The 23,028-nt window shown below is 32.3% G+C and overlaps 2 long non-coding RNA genes across 2 annotated transcripts; both read left to right on the top strand.

Annotated features, from left to right (window-relative positions):
* Positions 1-2,744: 2,744 nt before the first annotated feature.
* Positions 2,745-7,026, top strand: LOC148308145 (uncharacterized). The gene is made up of 4 exons (XR_015837709.1): positions 2,745-2,996; positions 4,696-4,872; positions 5,576-5,720; positions 6,446-7,026. It is a non-coding gene; the product is annotated as an uncharacterized LOC148308145 (long non-coding RNA).
* A 6,026-nt stretch (positions 7,027-13,052) lies between these two features.
* LOC148308144 (uncharacterized) lies at positions 13,053-17,379 on the top strand. Its single transcript, XR_015837710.1, has 3 exons — positions 13,053-13,140; positions 15,563-15,742; positions 17,236-17,379. It is a non-coding gene; the product is annotated as an uncharacterized LOC148308144 (long non-coding RNA).
* The last annotated feature ends 5,649 nt before the right edge of the window (positions 17,380-23,028 follow it).

Here is a 23,028-nt window from a genome sequence, read left to right as displayed (position 1 = left end):
GCTCCCTAGGTGGAGCATATGGCCAACACGAGACGTCTTCTAGTCACTTTGTCACGCGCCATCTCCTTGGCTTCCTCTCAGGTCAGTCCGGCATCTCGAAGTTCCGCTGAGTATAGTCGGTGAATGGTCGTCAGCGGCCTTCCGGGGCGCCGGAATCCTTCGGTTTGGAAAAAAGACATGAGGGGATAATTCTCTCATGTGGAATTCTAAGGACATGTCCCAAACATGTCTACCTTCTCCTCTTCAGGACTTCCAGTATGAGGAGCTAATAGGGTTTTTTCCTGACAAAGTCATACCACTTTACGTCCAGTATTTGCCTCAGGCACCTATTTTTAAAACTTGCTAATTTCTTGCTCTGAATTTTGGTGAGGTGTCACGACTCACACCCGTACAGCAGCACTGTTAGGATGCAGGCGTTAAAGAGACGACACTTAGTTTTTGTCGAGTAAAGTAGTGAGTCCCAGACATTGCGCATTTTATTGCATATGGCTCCTACCATTCCGAGCCATATGTTCAGGTGGAGATTGACTGGAGCATTTCGTCGTAACGTAACATGTTACGATATGAGCATTCAGGCAGTCAGTACAGCGAGCCGAGCGCTCCATCAATAGTTTCGGACTAACAAAAAGACTTTATTTTTTATCGTTTCAACCAACCTGCGTAATCGCTTACCTAACGGTTAGGTTAGGTCCTAACCTGACATAACTTTTGTCTTATTTCCACTTATTATTGTGACTTCGAAGGCAATGCGTACAAAGCCTACATAGGTTCCAGTGAACCAGTACTCAGGTGACAAATCACTTGTTTACTACTAAAAATGATGTCTTCGTATTTATTTCGCACACGACATGCGCACTCGAACACGTGCACACGCTCACGCACACGCACACACATTTTTCGGGGCATCCCTGAAGCTGGAGGTAAATTAAATATGACAATGTTGACGACCTACGTCACTGATCATCGTCAGCTGTCGCTGATGCGCATCAGTAGCGTTTTATCAACTAATGAGAAAATGATAATTGATATTAATGAATCATGTTTTTAAAAATATATTTGGATGAATAACAAATTCCTGATGTGGCGAAATTCACGAGTTGAATCACGTGGTAAATAATAATTAGCTATCTCATTTAAATTAGTAACTATGTAAGTACAAATCAGGTTGTACGTTTTAAAATGTTTAATTTGGAGTCCCATGTGGAAACTTGATAGTTAAATTAGGTAGGTATTGTTATAAAACGTATTATATTCTCACCCTTAATCTGCATCCAATGGTGTATCGGGCAACGCATCATATTAATGCAGTGTTATCTTGATCGTTACTTACATGAAGGCAAGTTCCCTCTGATAATGGGTACCTATCTCAACGTTACAGGGGGGTTTACTGAATGTTTGTATCATATGTATAATATATATATATATATATATATATATATATATATATATATATATATATATATATATATATATATATATATATATATATATATATATATATATAAATATATTTATAAATATATATATTTATATATATATATATATATATATATATATATATATATATATTTATATATATATATATATATATTATATATATATATATATATATATATATATATATATATATATATATATATATATATATATATATATATATTATATATATATATATATATATATATATATATATATATATTATTAAATAACAAACATATTACGTATGTACCTACGTTTTATCAATTTTTTTCTCTAGATATATTTTTAGCTAAAAACGAGAAAAAATATAATATTTATAAAATGCGTTATAACATACCTTGAGGTTATCGTTATCTAACACTTCAAATCCGTTGAGAATAATCCATTATATAAATTAATAATAATAAATCCATAAATAAAAAATAAATAAATATATTTTTTTTTTCATAAACTTTTTTTCATAATTATAAATAATTAAATAATAACATGTATTAAACTAAAAGTATAAATATTTTCTAAATGTTGTGTTTATACGAAGCCCCAAACAATTAATGCCTCGATTCATAATTTTAATCTGCAAAAAAATGACGAATCGTACCGGAGCCATTTCGTCGTAACGTAACACGTTACGATGCGAGCATTCAGGCAGGCTTTACAGCGAGCCGAGCGCTCCATCCATAGCTCCGATGCTCGCAGCGAGCGACGTTAAGACGAAATGCTCCGGTCAGTTCCGGTTTTTTAAAAAAATATTGAGTCAAATCTGTTTGCAATTCTAGTAAACCTTTATTGTAAATTAAGACCACTATTGAATTATGTGCACACTCAACAATACTTGATTTCATACTTATACTTCTTTATTGGCAAAAAATTATTTTGAAAGTAAAGTATCCATAAGAACACTACTTATTGCGAATATGTAATGTTCTTGCATCTCCTTTGACAGTTTAATAAAGTCTTTTCATGTCATTATTTTTAATTTTAAGCTGATTTCCAGGTTCTCATGAATAATACGACTTCTTAGTTTGCTTTTAATAAGGTTCAAGATTGAAAAATATTGTTAGCATGAATTTCACCCGATCCTGTTGTGAAAATGAACCATTTTCAAATGGAAGTTAGCGTATTTTGTCCGAATTATTTCAGAAAATTACACATTTTTAAACGTAGAGTCGTTGCAGATGCGAATGGGTCAAAACAAGTAATCATTTCGTTATCTACCTGCATGACGGATAAAGGGATTATAATCTATTTGCGCGTGAAAAATACATATCATTTAAGGTGAAGAGGTATTTAGGCGAGCGCTTTTTTATACGTTGTCTTCTAAATATGTAATTATCGACGTCATTAGTGAGGTTATCGTGTATCACTTATTCAATAGAGGAAGTAACTTTTGTCAATAATTTGAATAAAAATTTATTTTTACTACAGAGAGCACCTAAATAAAGATGTGTACTATTAGGTTGTTTTGCTGTGGGTGTAATCTGAAAATAGGAGTGCTTATTTCATCGATGGTTGAATTTGTAAGTATAATATAAATTGTACCGTTATGTATTTTATAAATGTACAGAATACCTGTAGTGTTATAAGGGCATTAAAAACGGAAAAGATATACTCTATATTTCTTGTCTTATTTTTGTATATGATATACCGATCAAATATAGTACGTAAATGAGTTAAATAAAAAATGTTTTGATGTAATATCCTATACTATTATTATTAAAACCATATCCGCTCCCTATGTGGATCATATGGAGTCCACAAACTGTCTCCAGGCTTTTCTGTCGGCCGCCAGCTCCCAAGTCAGGTCCGCGTTCCGAAGTCTGGGCTGAACCTGATGCCAAGGCACCTTAATCAATCAATCACCTTAATCAAGCTTGCCTCTTTTACAAGTAAAAGAGGCAAGCTTGATTAAGGCTCTCAGGAGGCATGCGGAGTATATGGCTAAGCAAACTGAATCGCCTTTTCTTGATGACAGTTGTGACCAATATTTGCTGTATCCTACGCCTTATCTCTTCATTCCTCACAAAGTCAAACCACCGCAAGCTTAAAATTCTCCGCAGACACCTATTATCAAAGCTTAGTACACGGCTGCTCTGGGCCCTTGGCAGGTGCCATGTTTCACAGTCGTACAAGAGAACAGGAGAAATGCAGGCATTGTGTAGGCGGCATTTCATATTTGAAATGTATATTTAAAAATAAAATAAGTTTTGCACGCGTTTACAAAACACCGTTAACGTTTGTCAGATAAAAGAAAAGTCCACACAAATTTTCAGAGACTTTGTTACAGTATGTATCTATCGAATATTGCTGTTTAGCATCTATGGACAATGTGCTAAACACATTCAACTTGCTAACTAACCATCACGCCGCTTGAGAGGTAGATAGAGAGAATAGAATGCTACACCAAGCTGTCTTTGCAAACAACCTACGCCTCTTCCACATTCATGCATCTCCTCATATTGTACATACCCGTCGATTATTCCAAACCCTGAACTATCCACTTTCAAATATTTAAAATACTTGATCATGTAATCATTTTGTAACATTCATGTCATTTATCAGGTGTAACATTCACCAATTCTACCCATGATTGACAACCACACTACTCAATTTTTACTCAGAAAATTGAGTAGTGTGGTTGTCCATTATGAGTAGAATTGGTGAACGTTACACGTGTGTAAAGTGATCACTTAACCAACCCTATAACGGTCGTAAGTCCTGTAAATACCCAGACTTCCATGTTGTTCATCTATACAAAGTTGTCGAAAATGTAGAAAATAACTCCTGAGCGGTGGTAATCAATATTTGTGAATTTATTTATAGATTTGGCGTTTAATTTGTAATTTTCCGTTTTAATTTATGTATTAAATGTTGAATCAAACACTGATTTTTTGAGTCTACTAAGTTGTATTTTATTGTTAAATAAAAACCACATAAAAATCATTTTTGTGACGATTGTTTCGCCTATTTATGGCATTTCCAAACGACGCGTTGTTTTTTTAAGAACATTCGTTCAAAAATGCCATAACTACATAGGTGAAACAATTGTCACAAAATTGATTTTTATGTGTTTTTTTTTAAACAATAAAATACAACTTAGTAGACTCAAAAATCAGTGTTTGATTTAACATTTAGTACATAAATTCAGATTTGTGAACATTTGTGAAGCATTTGAATACTAAAAATGCTGTAAATATAATAGAATTTTTCATTTTTCAGGTTGCCATGGCGGCCGTTATGATCACTTCCGCTTCGTGGGCAAGAGATATGTATCGGCTATATAACTTCTTCCCATATCACTTCTATCTTGAATATTACATTGTATATACTAGTCTGTCAGTTATTAGCGCCTTTGTCATGTTTACAGATATCATGTTAGTAGTGGGCGCAACTCGGGTAAGAACAATGTTTAAAGATATGTATCGGCTATATAACTTTTTTCCCATATCACTACTATCTTGAATATTACATTGTATATACTAGTCCGTCAGTTATTAGCGCCTTTGTCATGTTTACAGATATCATATTAGTGGTAAGAACAATGTTTGACCCTTTCAATGCCGGAAGGTATTAATTAACCTTGCTGTGATATTTTTCAACAAAAATGTGAAAGCTTTTAGAAAGATGACTGTAACTTTGTAACTTTTTAAAGATGACAAATTTTTGTCAGGTCTCATACCTGACAATATTTTGTGACAACAAACGTTTTGATTTTTTCGCTTGTTTATAAAAAAAAATATGCCTGAAAATAACCCGAAGGTAATACAAGGAAGGTTTATACAGCAAACATTGTTTTTATAATTCTGTAGAAAAAAGGTGATTTTTTGTCTGTTTTTCGGAAAATAACTCGAGAGTGCCCTACTCTTGGTTGATTCAATGAGATCTATGTAAGGAGGAATTCTCAAAATAGAAAAAAACATTAACTACTTACATTTCAATAACTGTTTTCTTTTCAAAACCAAAAGAAATACTTATTTTTTCAATACAGTAACGGTAATTTAAGGAAAAAATATAATTACGTCAAATTTTTAAAGGAAAATTAAGTTGTTTTTTAAACGTATGTAGGGTCTTAATTAATATTATTGTTTTTTTCTTTCAGAATCAACCGAGTGTTTTAAAAACATCATTGATGTTATCTGTATTTGCTACATTGGCGGAAACCTCTATACTTTGTACATTTGGTGGTTACCACACGTACTCATTCTACGGACCGGGAGGTATCACATGTGGAATATTATATTTCGGTTGGTATAAATATTTTTTTAAATAAAAAATATGTATTTAATTTGTTGAATTTAAGGTCGTTTGGTAAGTCTGGAGAAAAAAGCACAAAACGTCCCTTTTCAAACCAGGTCTGCTCAAATTTCTTATTATTATCTTCATTTCTAAAGTAAGGTCATATTTTTTAACCCTTATCCGCACCCAATGGTGTATAGGGCACTGCATCGTAGCGACGCACTGTTATCTTGATCGTTAATTGCATGAAGGCAAGGAGATCAGTCCTGCGCTTCAGTACTGGTACAAACCAGTCCAGTTTTATTTTTGTAATATATTCTTCTAGCCCTTATCCGCACCCAATGGTGTAAAGGGCACTGCATCATTTATAAAAATTTTGTCTTCTTGATCGTTAACACATAAAGGAAAAGTGATCAACCCTGCATTATTTAATATTACCCCAAGGTAAAAATAAATATTAGAGTAAAAAATAACATATTTATTCCCCCCCCCCTGGGAATCGAACCCGGGACCTCCAGTACGATAGCCGAGCTTGCTGACCATTACAGTATGGAGGCAGACTACATACAATAATATATACTTACCTACAATTTTTTTAAAACATTTTGAGTCTTATAATCAAATTTGATTGTTCTACGTATTTACCGAGTAAAAATTAAATTAAAAACGGTTAGTTATTACCACAAAGTGACTGTCGAATCAATTAATGCAACTAATATTATGTTATTTTCAGGATACAAGATTTACTTCTTCGTAGTGCTAAACGCTCTTTGTGTGGGGTTATCGAATGGCACAATAGATAACAATGGAAATTTCACTGGACCAAATGCCCTGCAACCCTATCCCGCGCAACCGTATCCAAATGTACCACAACCTTACCCTAATATGCCACAACCTTACCCAAATCAACAACAACCTTACCCAAATGTACAACAACCTAACCCAAATCAACAACAACCTTACCCAAATGTACCACAACCTTACCCAAATCAACAACAACCTTACCCAAATGTACCACAACCTTATCCAAATCAGCAACAACCGTTCCCAAACAACCAACAGCCGCAGCCGTACTATCCCAATACGCCGTACCCGTATCCTCAGCAACAGTTTCCTCAACCAAACAACCAACCTGAGCAAATGTATCCTGGCCCTCCATCATACCACCCAAATGCTCAAAACCCCCCAACAGGTGTCCCACAATCTTATCTACGCGGCGCTGATGATAACGTAACGCAATTTGTTCAAAGTTCCCTTCAAAACCCAGATGCACTAAACCCAGATGAAACAAACAATAAAATGAATTGATCAAAACTATTTTTTTTTCAAATCATCCTTCCCTTTCATTATTATTCTGTTTGCAGACAAGCCTGTGAGAGGCTTTGAAGGTTTCTAAAAAAAGAGGCTTATATTGTATACGGAACAAACATCACATTTACAAAATTTTGAGTGTGTCCCAATACTGGTTCAAAAAACTGGATTATTTTCAAAAAGGAGTTATTTTTTTATGTTATTTTTTTGATATATCAACATAGATGATGAAAGATATGGAATTCTGGGCATTTACGGGGCTTATGGCCATCATAGGCTGGTTTAAGTGATTACTTTACACACGGGTAACATTCACCAAATCTACCCATGATTGACAACCACACTACTCAAATTCTTGAAACTTCTATATATATATATATATATACATATATATATATATATATATATATATATATATATATATATATATATATATATATATATATATATATATATATATATATATTTATATATATATATATATTTATATATTTATATTTATATATATATATATATATATATATATATATATATATATATATATATATATATATATATATATATATATATATATATATTTATATATATATATATATATATATATATATATATATATATATATATATATATATATATATATATATGTATATATATATATATATATATTTATATATATATATTTATTTATATATATATATATATATATATATATATATATATATATATATATATATATATATATATATATATATATATATAAAGATATTTATATATATATATATATATATATATATATACATATATATATATATATATATATATATATATATATATATATATATATATATATATATATATATATATATATATATACATGTTTCGTTTTAAATTCGAAACATTTTGCTTGAATCGACTAGGATTTCACTAGAGACATCTATGTATGTTGAGATGTAAAAAAAGTTGTTCTTTCAAATATGTAAGTATATATAAAATGCCACTGAGACATATAATATCTGTAATATAATATACTAACGATTCACAGTATAATGTTTGGTTTTTTATTTCAATTTAATTAAGAGATAAGGTAAAAGATTGATTATTTTAATCAGAATTCGAACAGTTGATTTTTTGTAAGGTGATTCTGTGTAGATATGATTGTAAAAATGTTCTTAATAATAGATAATAAATTGATGAAGAGGTCCGTTAATATAATATATAATTTAATGAGAAAAGTATGCAAGGCTGAGATAAGTTTATCGATATAATAAAGAAAAGTGTGTTGAGATTAATTTGGACATGTGGAACGTATGCATGAGGAAAGAGCGGTAAAAGAAATTTATGAGGCGAATGTAGTTGGAAAAAGAAGCAGAAGAAGACCAAGAAAAACATGGCACGATCAGGTATATCAAATACTTGAATGCGACCGGGTCAGGAGTTGAAATAATCTGCAGGTATGTATTAGGAGATGCATGAATGTGGAAGAGGCGAAGAATGTTTGCAAATACAGAGTGGTGTGGCTTTCTATTGTCTCTGCCTACCCCTGCAGATAAGCGGCATGATGGTTAGTTAGTTAGTAAATTCAATTATATTATACGAATTGTCTTTTTGTCATATTTTAGAATAAACCAATATTTTGGTAGGCAAAAATATCTGTAATTTACAATTCCATTCAGAGAACGGTCAAGCTCAATGATAGCGCCTCCTGTAAGACTATTATAGGTGCTCCGGATATCCGTTATATTTGAGTTATTTTGCCTAACTCGGTTATTGCATTCTGACTTCGACTTTAAAAAATAATTAAGGAATAATCCGCAAATTCTCTTATATTAGAGAATTGTCTGAAGGTTGGCAGAGGCATGCATTTTATATAGGCATAAAAGCAGTGCCCACCCTGGGCACTGCTTTTATGCCTCCCGTTATTACTCCCGTTACTTTACGTTATCAGTGCCTACTATTCGTTATGCTTACCCAACTCTACTGCCTAACTCAGATTAAAAACTCTGTGCACGCCACTGCAGGTAGGATAGTATGGATGACGAAGGCAAGAGTGAAAAATACATCACAAACACCAAGACCTATGAAAAATAAATCTTTCTTGAATTGATATTACAATTGGCGGAAATCGAACCCTCTACGCTATTTTCGCAGTCGAGCGTCTACCCAACTACGCCACGGCGCCTTTCCTCTCTCGATTCAGAATCTAATTTAGCAGTCATATTTAAAAAAATAATGCATATAGTTAAATTAAATTAGGATGGATGAAACGACCGTTTATTACTAGAGCTTTAAAGAATCTAGTGAAATATTCCCACAAGTAATTCCCACCAGTAATTCCTGCTGATAAAAATGTTTTCCGGTCAAATAGTCATTATATGTAAAAAAATGGTTTTAGCGCCATTTTTTAAGAACAAGCACAGATTTTTTTCGTGTAAGGATGCTTGTGCACTACGTGAAATTTTACTGTCCGGCAGTCCGGTTTTTCTAAATAAAAGCGACTACGACAGTTTAGCGTGATCGCGAACCGTGATCGTGCACCGATCGAGTCCACCGATCCGAAAAAAGACGGACAAAATGACAAGCAAATCATCCGTTTTATCATGCTAACCGGACTCCCGGACAGTAAAATTCCGTGTAGTGCACAAGCGCATCAACGCGGTGGAACGGCGCATTTTCACGGATATTTTTTTTAATTTAAAAAATCAATTAGACGAAACAATGTTTGTGCTTACGTAATTACAATCAATATATATGTATATAATTCGTCTCAATGATAAATTATGGTATTTTAATGAATATTTAAATGATATTTGAATATAATTTATTTTAGTAAAAAGCTTGACATGAAGTGAGTTCCAGGAGCTTTTATGTTTAAAAATAAAGCCCTGGAAACAAGGAATACAGGGTTGAAATGACTACTATCGATAAAATGAAGAAAGATATATTACATGGTTTAGTACGAATGAGAGAGGGAAGAATGATAACACAAATATGAGGCGGAGTTATTGGAAATATATGTAGAAGACGAAGATATTATCGAATACTTCAAATATTCAAAATAGGCTAGGAGTCGGAATAATCGGTTGGTACGTATGAAGAGATACATGAATGTGGAAAAAGCGAACAATATTTGTAATTTTTTGACATCTCAACATAACATGGTTTAAGAATATTACTTTACACACTAAATGTGTAAAGTGATCACTTAACCAAGCCGACATAAGGTCTAAGCCGTGTAAACGCCCAAACTTCCTTATTCTTCTTCATCAATGTTGAGATGTCAAAAAATGTATAAAATAACTCCTAACTGGAGATAATCCATATTTGTGAACAAGTATTTGGACACAATAAAAATGTTTTGATATTTACAAACACAGAGTTGTGGCGTTCTATCTCCTCTGCCTGCCCTTGCGGGAAGGGCCTTATTTTTTACCATTTTAGAGCCACCACTGGTCTTCCTAGCCACGATTAAATAAAAATAAATGTTATCTGATAATATACCTACAGATAAGATTATTCAAGATATGGTCATAAATTATAATACAATCCATAGTATAAAAAAGTACTGTTTTGATTTCACAGCATGGTTTGTTTTATTTTGAATAAGTGGACAGGTGAATACGACTGTATTTTTATATTGCAATTATTACAAAATATGTTTCATTTTACATTAAATGTCCATATAAACACAGAAACTGAAAATTGTTATGCTTTTCAGAAAACGTGATTTGATGATGTATTTTTATGTCTGATCTTTGCGAACGGTTGAATTTTGGACCGAAAGTGATTTGTCATCTTGTTATTGTAACATATTTTATTTTATTTATTATAATATTAAAGTTGTACTTTGCTTTAAAATTATTACGAGTAAATACGAAACTATGTATATTATCATTAAAAAAAAACGAATTATAATCTATAATAATATAATTAATAATTCAGGTAGTTACTGAAGGGTGTACTGATATACAAAAGATGACTTTTTCCGGCAAATTATAGTTGATTCCAGTTTGGTGAAAATCGTTCATCGATTTTTTTAAGCGGTTATTTATTTCGATTAGATTAACTGAAAGAAAAGGACATTTACGTTAATAGCGTTGGTGAAAATTTTACGGAAAAGAGTCAAAGTGGTGAAAATATATGAAATCGATGCAAATATTTATTGTTTAATTCCTTTCACTTAATGCCATGTTGAAATATTACTTACGTATTACTCATCATCTAGAAATCTGCTACTACTCAAAATAATGACATTAAATTCTTGGTATATGTATATATATTTAAATATATATATATATATATATATATATATATATATATATATATATATATATATATATATATATATATATATATATGTATACACATACTCACTCGGATATTACTTTAAAGAATACCGTTGTGTTATTGGGTTGATGCAAAAGTAATGACCGTTTTTTATGATCCCAGGTAAAAAAAATTTTTTTCATAAATTATGAATAGTATCTTCTTTTTTATGATTCCATTGTATAAAGGATGCTTTCCCTCTACTTTCTATTCAGTTTTGGCCTGGCCAGAGTACAGTAATAACCCCTTGTATTTTTTCAAAATGTCGTTCAATAAAGTGCATTTACGTCATTGTTTACTTTATGAATTCCGTAAAGACAATACCGCGAGTGTGGCAACCAAAAACATTTGTGAAGTGTATGGAGCAGATGTCATCAAAGTTCGACAGGTACGAAGATGGTTTGCAAAATTCCGATCTGGAGATTTTTCACTCATTGATAAACCACGTACCGGGCGGCCATTGAAGTCTGATGACGACGAATTAAAAGTCATAATTGACATCAATCCACGTCTAACCATCAGGGATATTGTGTCAATGATGGGAGTAAACCAAACAATCGCATTAAGACATTTGAAGCGTATGGAAATGGTTTCGCGGTACGACGTTTGGATACCTCATCAATTGTCGGCTGCCAATTTATTGGATCGTGTTTCAACGCACGTTGCTTTGAGTGCGAGACAAAAACATGAACCTTTTTTGAATTGTTTGGTGACGGGAGATGAAAAATGGGTCGTGTACAACAACGTGACAAGAAAAAGACATTGGACTATACCTGGACAAGCCCCATTAACAACTTCGAAGGCCGAAATCCATAAAAAAAGTTATACTTTGTGTTTGGTGGAATAATAAGGGTATTGTGTATTTTGAACTCTCGGAACACGATAAGACAAGTACAGCAGAACGATATTGTCAGCAATTATCCAAATTGAACATGGTCCTTCAAAAAGATAGACCAGAATTGGTAAACAGAAAAGGGGCAGTGTTTCATCACGACAACGCGCGACCACATGTGGCTATGATGACCCAACACAAGCTAAATGAGTTAAATTGGGATGTTATCAAGCATCCACTGTATTCTCCAGATCTTGCTCTTTCTGATTTTTATTTATTCCGATCACTGCAAAAAAATTTAAATGATGAAAAAAATTATTCAATAGAGCAGGTAAAAACATCCCTTACTTCATTTTTCGCATTAAAATCCACGGAATTTTATACTACTGGTATTAATAAGTTGATAGAAAGATGGGAGAAGGTTCTTACAACTGATGGAAATTATATAATTTATTAAATAAATAATACACAAGAAAAAAAAAATTAAAAAATTATATGTAAAAAACGGTCAAAACTTTTGCATCAACCCAATATATACATTAATTTTGGATAGTTTACTTAGCACCATTTACGTAAAATACTACCTTAATACGTTTGTATTGAATAAATTTGGCCAACCAAACCTATTTTTAATTGCTATATCATATGATATAATATTAACAGGTATTTTAAAATGAGCGTTTAATAATAATTGAACAATTAATTTTCAGTTTGCTGTTCAACGAAATGTAAATAAATTTTCTTGAAATATTTAAGGGTGGTTGAAAAATGGATTTCGGATTGATTTTTTTTTTACTTCAAGGAAAAATGAAGTGTTTAATATGTCGTTTTGTGTCATTAGATGTTATATACTGATTTATTTTTATTTTCAGTTAAAAAATATTAAAATGTGTCGAATGCAACAATGCTGCTGTGGGATGAGCCTAAGAAAGGGAACTTTCATAATAGGAATATGTGATTTGGTATGTATTTAAAATAATATTAATTTTAAATTTAATAATTAAATTTTTATTTTGTACGATGGAATAAATTTATTTATTTATTTGTTTAAACCTATTGCATACGCATATAATAATCCCGATGAGTAATTTTCATCACTCATTTTGGACATGTTGACAAACCTGAAAAACAGATAAAAAAGTAACAAATAAGAAAACACAGGACAAACTGAAAATTATTAAGCAATAAAAGGTGCAGAAAATAGGCATATAAAAAGAAAAAACATGATTGGAAGCATGTTTAAAGGAAAAAAAGAGAAAATATAACTTATCACTCAACTATCTTTCCTAAAGTATTTTTTTTCAGTTCATTCATTTTGATCCCTGACTGGGTGCTATTTTATATATGTGAGGTAGCTAGTTGATTAGATAGATAATTGCGGTTTAGACGTAGGTATCGTACCGTCCAACATTAGTCTTCCATAAACTGTACATAAAACAGGATGCAAGTTCTGCAACAAGGATACTGATATATTAATTATTGATTTGGCTTAATGCCAAATCAATAATTAATATATCAGTATCTTTATAATATATTTTATCTTTGTGGAATCACATTCTGATTATTAAAACATTTTGAGTGTGTCCAAATACTTTGTCACAAAATCTGGATTATCTCCAATTACAGGAGTTATTTTCATATTATTTTTTGACAAAAAATAATGTGAAAATAACTCTTGTAATTGGAGATAATCCAGATTTTGTGAACAAGTATTTGGACACACTCAAAATGTTGTAAATAAATTATCTGGTCAAATTATAAGCTTAAATAATAAAAATGAAAATGGTATTTTCTGTCGTTTCTAATGTGTGTGATTCTAATCCAGGATTCGGACCTCACATACTAATATAAGAGTTTCTGCTTAGTAAAAAAGATTCTTTACATCTCACCAATAGATGTCTCTAGTGAAATTCTAGTGATTCAAGAACAAGGTTTTTAAATTGGTTCATATTTATAGAACTTCCAAGAATTTGAGTAGTGTGGTTGTCAATAATGGGTAGAATTGGTGAATGTTACACATGTGTAAAGTGATCACTTAAACCAGCCTATGACGGTCGTCAGCCCCGTAAATGCCCAGACTTCCATATTCTTCTTCATCTTTGATGAGATGTCAAAAAATAATCTGATTATCAAAAATTAAACCCTTGTATTAGGCCACTAATTGAGTTTGATTTCATTATACACGACTAGTTTCGAAAACTACATTTGTTTTCGCTGACAGAAACCAAAAACATCTGCAGTTTTCGAAACTAGTCGAGTGAAATGAAATAAAACTCAATTAGTGGCCTAATACAAGGGTTTAATTTTTAATAATCAGTGTGTGATTCCACAAAGTTAATGCCAAATCAATAAATAATATATCCTTATTGCAGAACTTGCATCCTGTTTTATAAGTGCGGGGTATCGACTATCTCGCCTTAATGATAAACATTGCAACGCTAAAAATCTGACTGAAAATGACTCTTCCTTTTTTAAACCTTTATCAGCACCCGATGGTGCATAGGACACTGCATCATATTGATGAAATATCATTTTGATCGTTACTTACATGAAGACAATCTGATGAATTCTACGATTCAGTTGACCAGTCCGGGATAATGTCAAATAAATATTACAGTGAAAAATCACTTATGTTATTATTATTGTAATTTTAAAATATAAATATTATTTTGACCCGGGGGGTCGCCTGCGGGAATCGAACCCAGGGCCTCCAGCACGGCAGCTAAACTTTAACCAGAGATGGGATTAAAAAAATTCAAGAACCGGTTCGCCCTTTAGGTACTGCCCCAACCCTTATAAAAAATAGTTTTTACATTTATTCATTTATTTGTTTTTTATTCTGCTCATAAACAGAACATTCACATAACAATTGAGAATGCTTCAATTATAATAGTAGGGAAAGTTTCTATGTCTCGCGGAAATCATTAATGTCAAGTTCGTAACGGAAAAGTTGATTGAATTCGCACAATTTGATCTCAATTGGAATATTGTGTGACAACAAAGGGTTAAGGACCGGTTCGGCGAACTCCAAGGGTGGTGACTGACCGGAGCCATTTCGTCGTAACTCTACACGTTACGATGCCAGTATTTGCATGGTCAGTACAGCGAGCCGAGCGCTCCATCCATAGTTTCGGATGCTCGCTGATGCTCGCCGCGAGCAATGTTACGACATTACGTTACGACGAAATGCTCTGGTCAATCTTCACCCTAAGAATTTAAGGCACCGGTTTTAGCGAACCGGTGCGAACGGGCTGAATCCCACCACTGCCCCTAACTATTACACTATAGAGACAGACAGTGACACAGTGACTACTTAAATTAAAAATTAGGCTGCTCTTCCTATTTGACTTAAATAGTTTAAAAAAAAATTATTTTCCTTTCCAGATTGTTGCTTTGGCCATGTTCATAACATCAACGATATTGGCGACTGTCGTTCACTGGGACTACATTGGCAGTATAGAGATTTCATATACGAACAACTACGTAGGCCTTTACATCGCGATGTCATGTGTTAGCGCCATCATCATCCTCATGGATATAGTGCTTATCATCGGAGTAGTGAAGGTATGATAGAAACATTATTCTTCTTCAAACCCTTATCCGCACCCCAATGGTGCATAAGGCACTGCATTTTATAAACGAAGTGGTATCTTGATCGTTAACACACAAAGGAAAGCTTATCAGCCCTCCGCTTCAGGTACCAGTATATTTAAAAAACTCTTATAATTGGAGATAATCCAGATTTGTGAACAAGTATTTGGATACACTCAAAATGATGGAAATAATATTTTTTTAGTCACTGCATTAATAACTTAAGTTTTCACTAATATCCACTAAGCTAGATATACTATTAGATTCAGCCTGCAGGAATTGATTACTTATTGAACTGGTCATAGTCCTTATGTAGGAGGTACCATCTCTCAAGGCTATATTTATTATCTTCTAGCATCTATGCAAAATCTGTTTATACCTACATTTTTATTTATTTATAAATATGAGGTCAAGGGATCTTGCATCCCTTATGTCACGACGACCATAGTTGGTCTATTGTGACCTCCCTCTGTGTCATAGCTCACTCTCAAGACCTACATGAGTCATGTAGCTCACGACCTGTCTTGGTGGTAAGAGCTTAACCTTCTCAGAGTCAATTAGTGGTCCTCCAAGGATGTGACTTCGTTTGCGAGCGAATGCGTCACAGTTATAATGAATGTGGATTGGTATTTCTTTATCCTCCATTCAAAATCTGCAGACTGGCGAGTCATGTAGTCCAATTTTTGTCATGTGATTCCTCAGTCTACAGTGTCTTGTCAAGGTCCTGGTTAGGATCGTTATTTGTTTCTTTTTAAGCTTTGAAGCTTCTGTGGTGAATTTTGTCTGATTTATATTTCCCTGGTAGTATTTTCGTTGTTGGTGGAAACTAAAAGGAAATGTTAGATGGATTTATTAGTTTTTCCTACTGTAATTCTTGTGCATCCAATATCGCTAGTTTAATAATTCTGAAAAATCGCCTCAGAAATATCATTAAAATCTTTTTGCTTATGTTGTATCATTTTCTTATTAACTTTAACCTCACATCAAATATTGGAGGAAGCGTTTTGGCTCTGATGTGCATCTCTTTGATCCGCCATGGCATTAAAACACCCCAAAACTGTTTATGGGGTATTTTAATGCAGTGAATGTATGATCCAACATGTATGTATGATCCAAAGTTCGATATGGCAGATCATATTTTGATGGCGATAGTGTTTCATTTAAATAACAATTTTTTCTAATATTAAATTGGCATATTTTATTACGCTATTGTTTTTAGCTTAACTGGGCGATTATCAGACAATCAGGCCTGAAATTGCTATTGTATATGCGTCAATTGTAAGAGATGGTCGAACGCTTTGTTATTGAAAAGTCAACTAATAACCAACGATTAAGTAATGGTGACTTGTTAACTGCAAAATAAGTTTGAGTTATATTATTAAATACAGGTTAAAACATCGAATCCATCATAATTTTTCAGATGCTTTCCAAACAATGCTGAATTAATTATTATTGAATAATTTCAGGAATATTCCCCACTGATAGTAGTATGGGTTTCATTCTCTGTATTGGCATTATTTTTCAACACTATATGCCCTATTGTATTTGGAATAATGAATTTATTAGACGGTGAAACTGGATATGGTATTCTCGGAATATTCTACGCTGCAATTTATTTTGGTAAGATAACATCTATTTATGTAACACATTGTTGTTTATATCGGGGGTGATCTCATATCTCGTACCTGACGAATGAATCATATCGCTCACTCCTTTCAATAACGTCATATTTAAAAAATCGTCAATTTTCAGTAGTGAAAATGTACTATATCCCAGCAAAAGCGGCATATTTTAAACTTAATATTTACCCGCTACAGGGCATAAAGTGTTGTTTTTGCATTTTGAAGAAAAGGTATTGTTTGATTATTTTTTTTTAAATATACTAAATATTTTTCAAATAGAGAAAAAACCTTCAAGTTTTACCTAAAAAAATCTTTTACACAGTAAAAAGTTCAATAAGTGGCTTGATATTTATTTTGAATACATTTCATTATATTCTTAAACTCTATAAACGATGTCCTGAAAAATCAAGTTTTTGGTATATATGATGTTGTTGAAAGGTGTGAGCGATATGTCATTAGTTTTTTATTCAATTCCACTTAGTTATCGGAAATAAAAATGAAACAGAATTTTTAAAAATGGTAAAAGAAGAAGGAAAAAATCACTTATATTTATTTGACCCCCCCTGAGAATCCGGGACATCCTGAACGGTAGCCTAGCGTGCTGACCATTGCACTACGGGGCGGACATGGTTGTCATATCTCAGTCTGGTTAAATTGGATTGATAGAAAACAGTAAGCACATATTTCTAATGTTTGTTAAAAATGTATAATTTTACAATGCTTGTAATATAAATATTTAAAATCTCTGATTTTTTATTTAGTCAAAATGCTAAATGACAGCAGTGTCGCAGAAGATCCACGCTGTTTGCCATAATGTTAGGAATTGTGTGTGCCGCAAAAAGCTGTTTGAAAATAAAAGCTTCCCAGAAAAACAGCTTCCACATTTCTGTATAGGTATACAATCTAGCACGTATTTGAATGCAAAGATTTTTAAAACATTTTTATATGCTTATTAGTTTCACAGTACACACACACACACACACACACACATATATATATATATATATATATATATATATATATATATATATATATATATATATATATATCTATATATATATATATATATATATATATATATATATATATATATATATATATATATATATATATATATATATATATATATATATATATATATATATATATATATATATATATAAATGTCAGTTACGAGATATGGATCATTGAATTTTTATATTTTTAAGAAATGCAGAACACTACTTATTATATTATTAAACTTATACAATATTTATTATATTTATTATTATTATAATTATTAAAAAATATGGTTTGTATGTACGTATTTTTTACAGGGTTCAAAACATATTTCATAGTCGTGGTAAATAACTACTTTCGTGAAGTAGCATCAAAGAATATAATTCAACCGCACGCTATTCCAAACATAATGCCGAATCCATATTTACAAACGCCGTACCCACAAAATGCACCAATGCAGTTCCAGAATACGCAAATGATGTACCAGAATGGTCAAATGGCGTATCCGAATGCTCAAATGGCGTACCCAAATGCTCAAATGGCGTACCCAAATGCTCAAATGGCGTACCCGAACGCGCAAATGGCGTACCCAAACGCAAATCAGTTCCAAAATGCCCCAGTTGTTAATGCCACCGTTCAAATGTCTCAACAAGATACGCATCAATCCCAACCTTTAGACATGTCAACAATGGTTAAATATTAATTAATTCTAATGTTTTAAGATAAATAAATATATTTTTAATTCGAAGCAACGTGGATTTTGTTTGTGGAGAACTGTAATGACGAATCGGCCCAATGACCACACCAAGTTATGGCAAGTTTCGGAGGAATCAGCACTACTTAAAGTTTGAGGTTATGTGAAATCTCAACTTCATGTCAAGAATATTATGGGCGATGCAAAATTCCTCATTAAATAAGTGGTTTAATTAGAAACAATTTTCCACACTAAATTTCTACACGTTCTTTAGAAATACATTACAAAACTTTAAATACCAAAATATGAAATTTTAAAAATAATTTCCTTGTTTTTCAATAATTTCTAATTCCATTTCTTATTACGACACCCTGTACAATATAAAATACTAAATTGACATCTTAGTACTTAACAATGTGTTCTTACTTGTTCATTCTCTCTAATGCTAATGAAGTACGTACTATTATTATTATTTTAAAAAATATATACAGATGAAGAAGAATATGGAGGTCTGGGCTTGGTTAAAACCAGTCTATGACGGTTGTAAGCCCCGTAAAATGCCCACATTTCCATATTCTTCTTCATCTATGTTGAGATGTCAAAAAGTAATATAAAAAATAACTCCTTTAATTGGAAATAATCCTGATTTGTGAACAAGTATTTGGACCCATTAAAAATGTTGTAAGTACCTAGTACCTATTATATGACGTTGTTCCTATTAAGGTATACCATATCGCTCACTCCTTTCAAGTACGCCATAAACCAAAAATAGTCAATTTTCAGTTGTGCATGTTTTCGGAATGCCCAGAAAATGTACTATATCCTAGCAAAAGTGGCATATTTTTAACTTAATATTTACCCGCTACAGGGCGGAAAGTGTTGTTTTTGCATTTTGAAGAAAAGGCATTGTTTAATTATTTTTTTAAATATACTAAATGTTTTTCAAATGGAGAAAAAAACTTCAGGTTTTACCTAAAAAGATCTGTTGCACAGTAAAAAGTTCAATACGTGGCTTGATATTTATTTCTTATACATTGTATTATATTTTTAAACTTTGAAAACGTTGTCATGAAAAATCAAGTTTTTTGATTTATGACGTTCTTGAAAGGAGTGAGCGATATGTTACTTTATTAAGAACTTTTTTTAAATTTCAATCTATATTATACAGTACTTGAGTATCAATACAGGTGCAGTTCTGTATACTTTATTAACTTTCCAATATTTTTAACAAAATTAGGTTTCAGATATAATAATGATATATAATAGTGAAATAAGGAAATAATGCAAAGCTGAGATGAGCATTATCGATAAAATTAAGAAAGGTGTGTTGAGATGGTTTGGACATGTAGAACGAATGAGCGAGGAAAGAACGGTTAAACAAATTTATGAGGCGAATGTTATTGGGAAAAGAAGCAGAGGAAGACCGAGAAAAACATGGCACGATCAGGTATGCCAAATACTTGAAAGTGGTCAGGTTAGGAGGCGTAACAATCGGCGGGGATGTATGAGGAGATGCATGAACGTGGAAGAGGCGAAGAATGTTTGCAAAGACAGAGTGGTGCGGCGTTCTATTCTCTCTGCCTACCCCTGCGGGGAAGCGGTGTGATGGTTAGTTAGTTATATAATAATTTCATGTAATAATAAATGTTTTCTTCGGTCTTTGGGTGTTTTCCTACAAATACTTTTCTTTAAAATCTTGTCCGATTTCCTGGGATTTCGGTTTTCCGGGATTCCAATGTTTCCGTAATTTCACCAATTCATACATTGAGTATGTCGGAAAAAAGTGAACTTGTCTGTGGATACTAGGACAATCCACAGACAAGTTTACTTGGCAATGATGTTCTCTAATCCATGATAAAATGTTATCTAACACACAGATAAGATTAATTATTTAGAACCGCGGTATATAAACAATAAATAAAAATTGCCGAGAAAACATTTATGTTTGGTTCTATTCTAACAAGTTGGCAGAGAGGTGAACATCATTTTTTTGTTATTGTGTGATGCATACTATAATACTAATTGGTTAATTTTGTGTGCTTTGTAAAAGTAGAAACACATGATTTAACGTTTTGGTGATAATTTTCATGTTTGTGATATGTGGTTTAAACATAAAAAACTTTTTCATAAAGCTGAGATTGAGTGGCGGTTGTCGATTTGATAATTTTTGAGAATTTGTTGAAACCGCGAAAAATCCTGAACCGAAAATTATTTCTGTTTTTAAATATAATAATTTAATAAAACCCTTATCCGCACCCGAATGGTGCATAGGGCACTGTGTCATATAAACGCAGTGTTATCTTGATCGTTTTACATACACATGAAGGAAAGGTGATCAGCCCTCCGCTTCAGGTACCAGTCCATGGTAATATTGAATAAATATTAAAGTGAAAAAATCACTTATATTTATTTTACCCCCCTTGGGAATCGAACCCGGGACCTCCAGAACGGTGGCCGAGCGTGCTGACCGTTACACTACGGAGGTGGACGTCAAATTTTAAACATAAATTTGAACAATCTTAAATATACAATTTTAAATGTAAATTAGAACAATATCAAGTGTAATAGAAATAGGTTCAATTAAAATTTTCATTATGCTTATTCCATTTATTTACTCGATGAATTAATAAATTTTATTAATGCAGCATATTTTTTTCCGACATAAAAAATATATACCTATAGTTATATCATTTTCCAGTAAAAGTCTAATCCATGTTTTAGGTAAAGTAATATATTTCCTTTTTTTTATTTTTTCTATTTTTTATTTATTTATTTTAAATCAAACACATATTTTTTGAGTCTACTAAGTTGTATTTTATTAACAAAAACACATAAAAATTATATTGTGATAATTGTTTCGCCTTGTTAGGGCATTATCAAACGAATGTTGAAGACATATACCTATAGTTATATCATTTTCCAGTAAAAATCTAATCCATGTTTTAGGTAAAGTAATATATTTCCTTTTTTTTATGCATTAATTTTAAATCAAACACAGATTTTTTGTATTGTGACAATTGTTTCACCTTGTTAGGGCATTATCAAACGAATGTTAAAGACGTTGTCATGTTATCCCACAAAGTCAATAAACACTATAGTTCTATAAAAAGCGAAGAAACTATTTCCGTTCGTAGTCATCAAATGTGATAATAATTATTTGTTGTGTATATGTGTGTACATAAGTTTACATACATATTTAAGTTTTCAGTGAAACATAAAAATCAAAATGTGCAGAATGCGAAGATGCTGCTTTGGGATGAGTTTAAAAAATGGATCCTTAATGATAGGAATTATTGATTTGGTACGTATCCTTTGTAAAATTTATTTGATGTATTAAAAAAAAGACTGTCACATTATAGATATATATATTTAAAGTTGTTCTTTACGGTGGTATGGACATGTGGAGCGAATGGATAGCGAGAGAATGACTTAGAAAATATATGTGGCGGAAAACAGAACGAGGACTAACGAAAAAGACTTGGCACTATTAGATCAATCAGAACCTAAAATCTGGCGGTGTCAAAAGTCTGTGTAATCGGAGGGCATGTATGACTAGATGTATGGATGTGAAGGAGGCGAGGACTGTATGTCAGGACAGAAGAGTGTGGCGTTCCATCGTTTCTGCCTACCCCTGCGAGGAAACGGCGTGATGATAGTAGTAGTAGTAGTAAAGTTGTGACCCCTGTCGAAGCAAAGTCTTTCTCCAGTTATCCCTTGACTGCGCTGCACGTAGCGCTCCAACCACCGAGACGCTTGCTACTGCCTTGATCGGTCCATCTTATGGGGATCTTTCTCTCTCTCTTTTCACCAATCACGACCAGTCGTTCCAGGCTATCCTCATTGACACGAGCAATGAGTCTAAAGTACTGAAGAGTCGGTCGTTTACAGACACTGACTGGAGTCAAGCCATCCAGTGTAACTCCTGCCAAATGGACTAGTTGGTG

This window comes from Brachycentrus maculatus, unplaced genomic scaffold (assembly GCF_059751285.1).
Source record: "Brachycentrus maculatus isolate JH-2025_06_01 unplaced genomic scaffold, ASM5975128v1 h1tg000175l, whole genome shotgun sequence".
In the NCBI taxonomy this organism is placed as follows: domain Eukaryota; kingdom Metazoa; phylum Arthropoda; class Insecta; order Trichoptera; family Brachycentridae; genus Brachycentrus; species Brachycentrus maculatus.
Note: the sequence above shows the minus strand (reverse complement) of the source record. Positions and strands in the feature narration are given on the sequence as shown.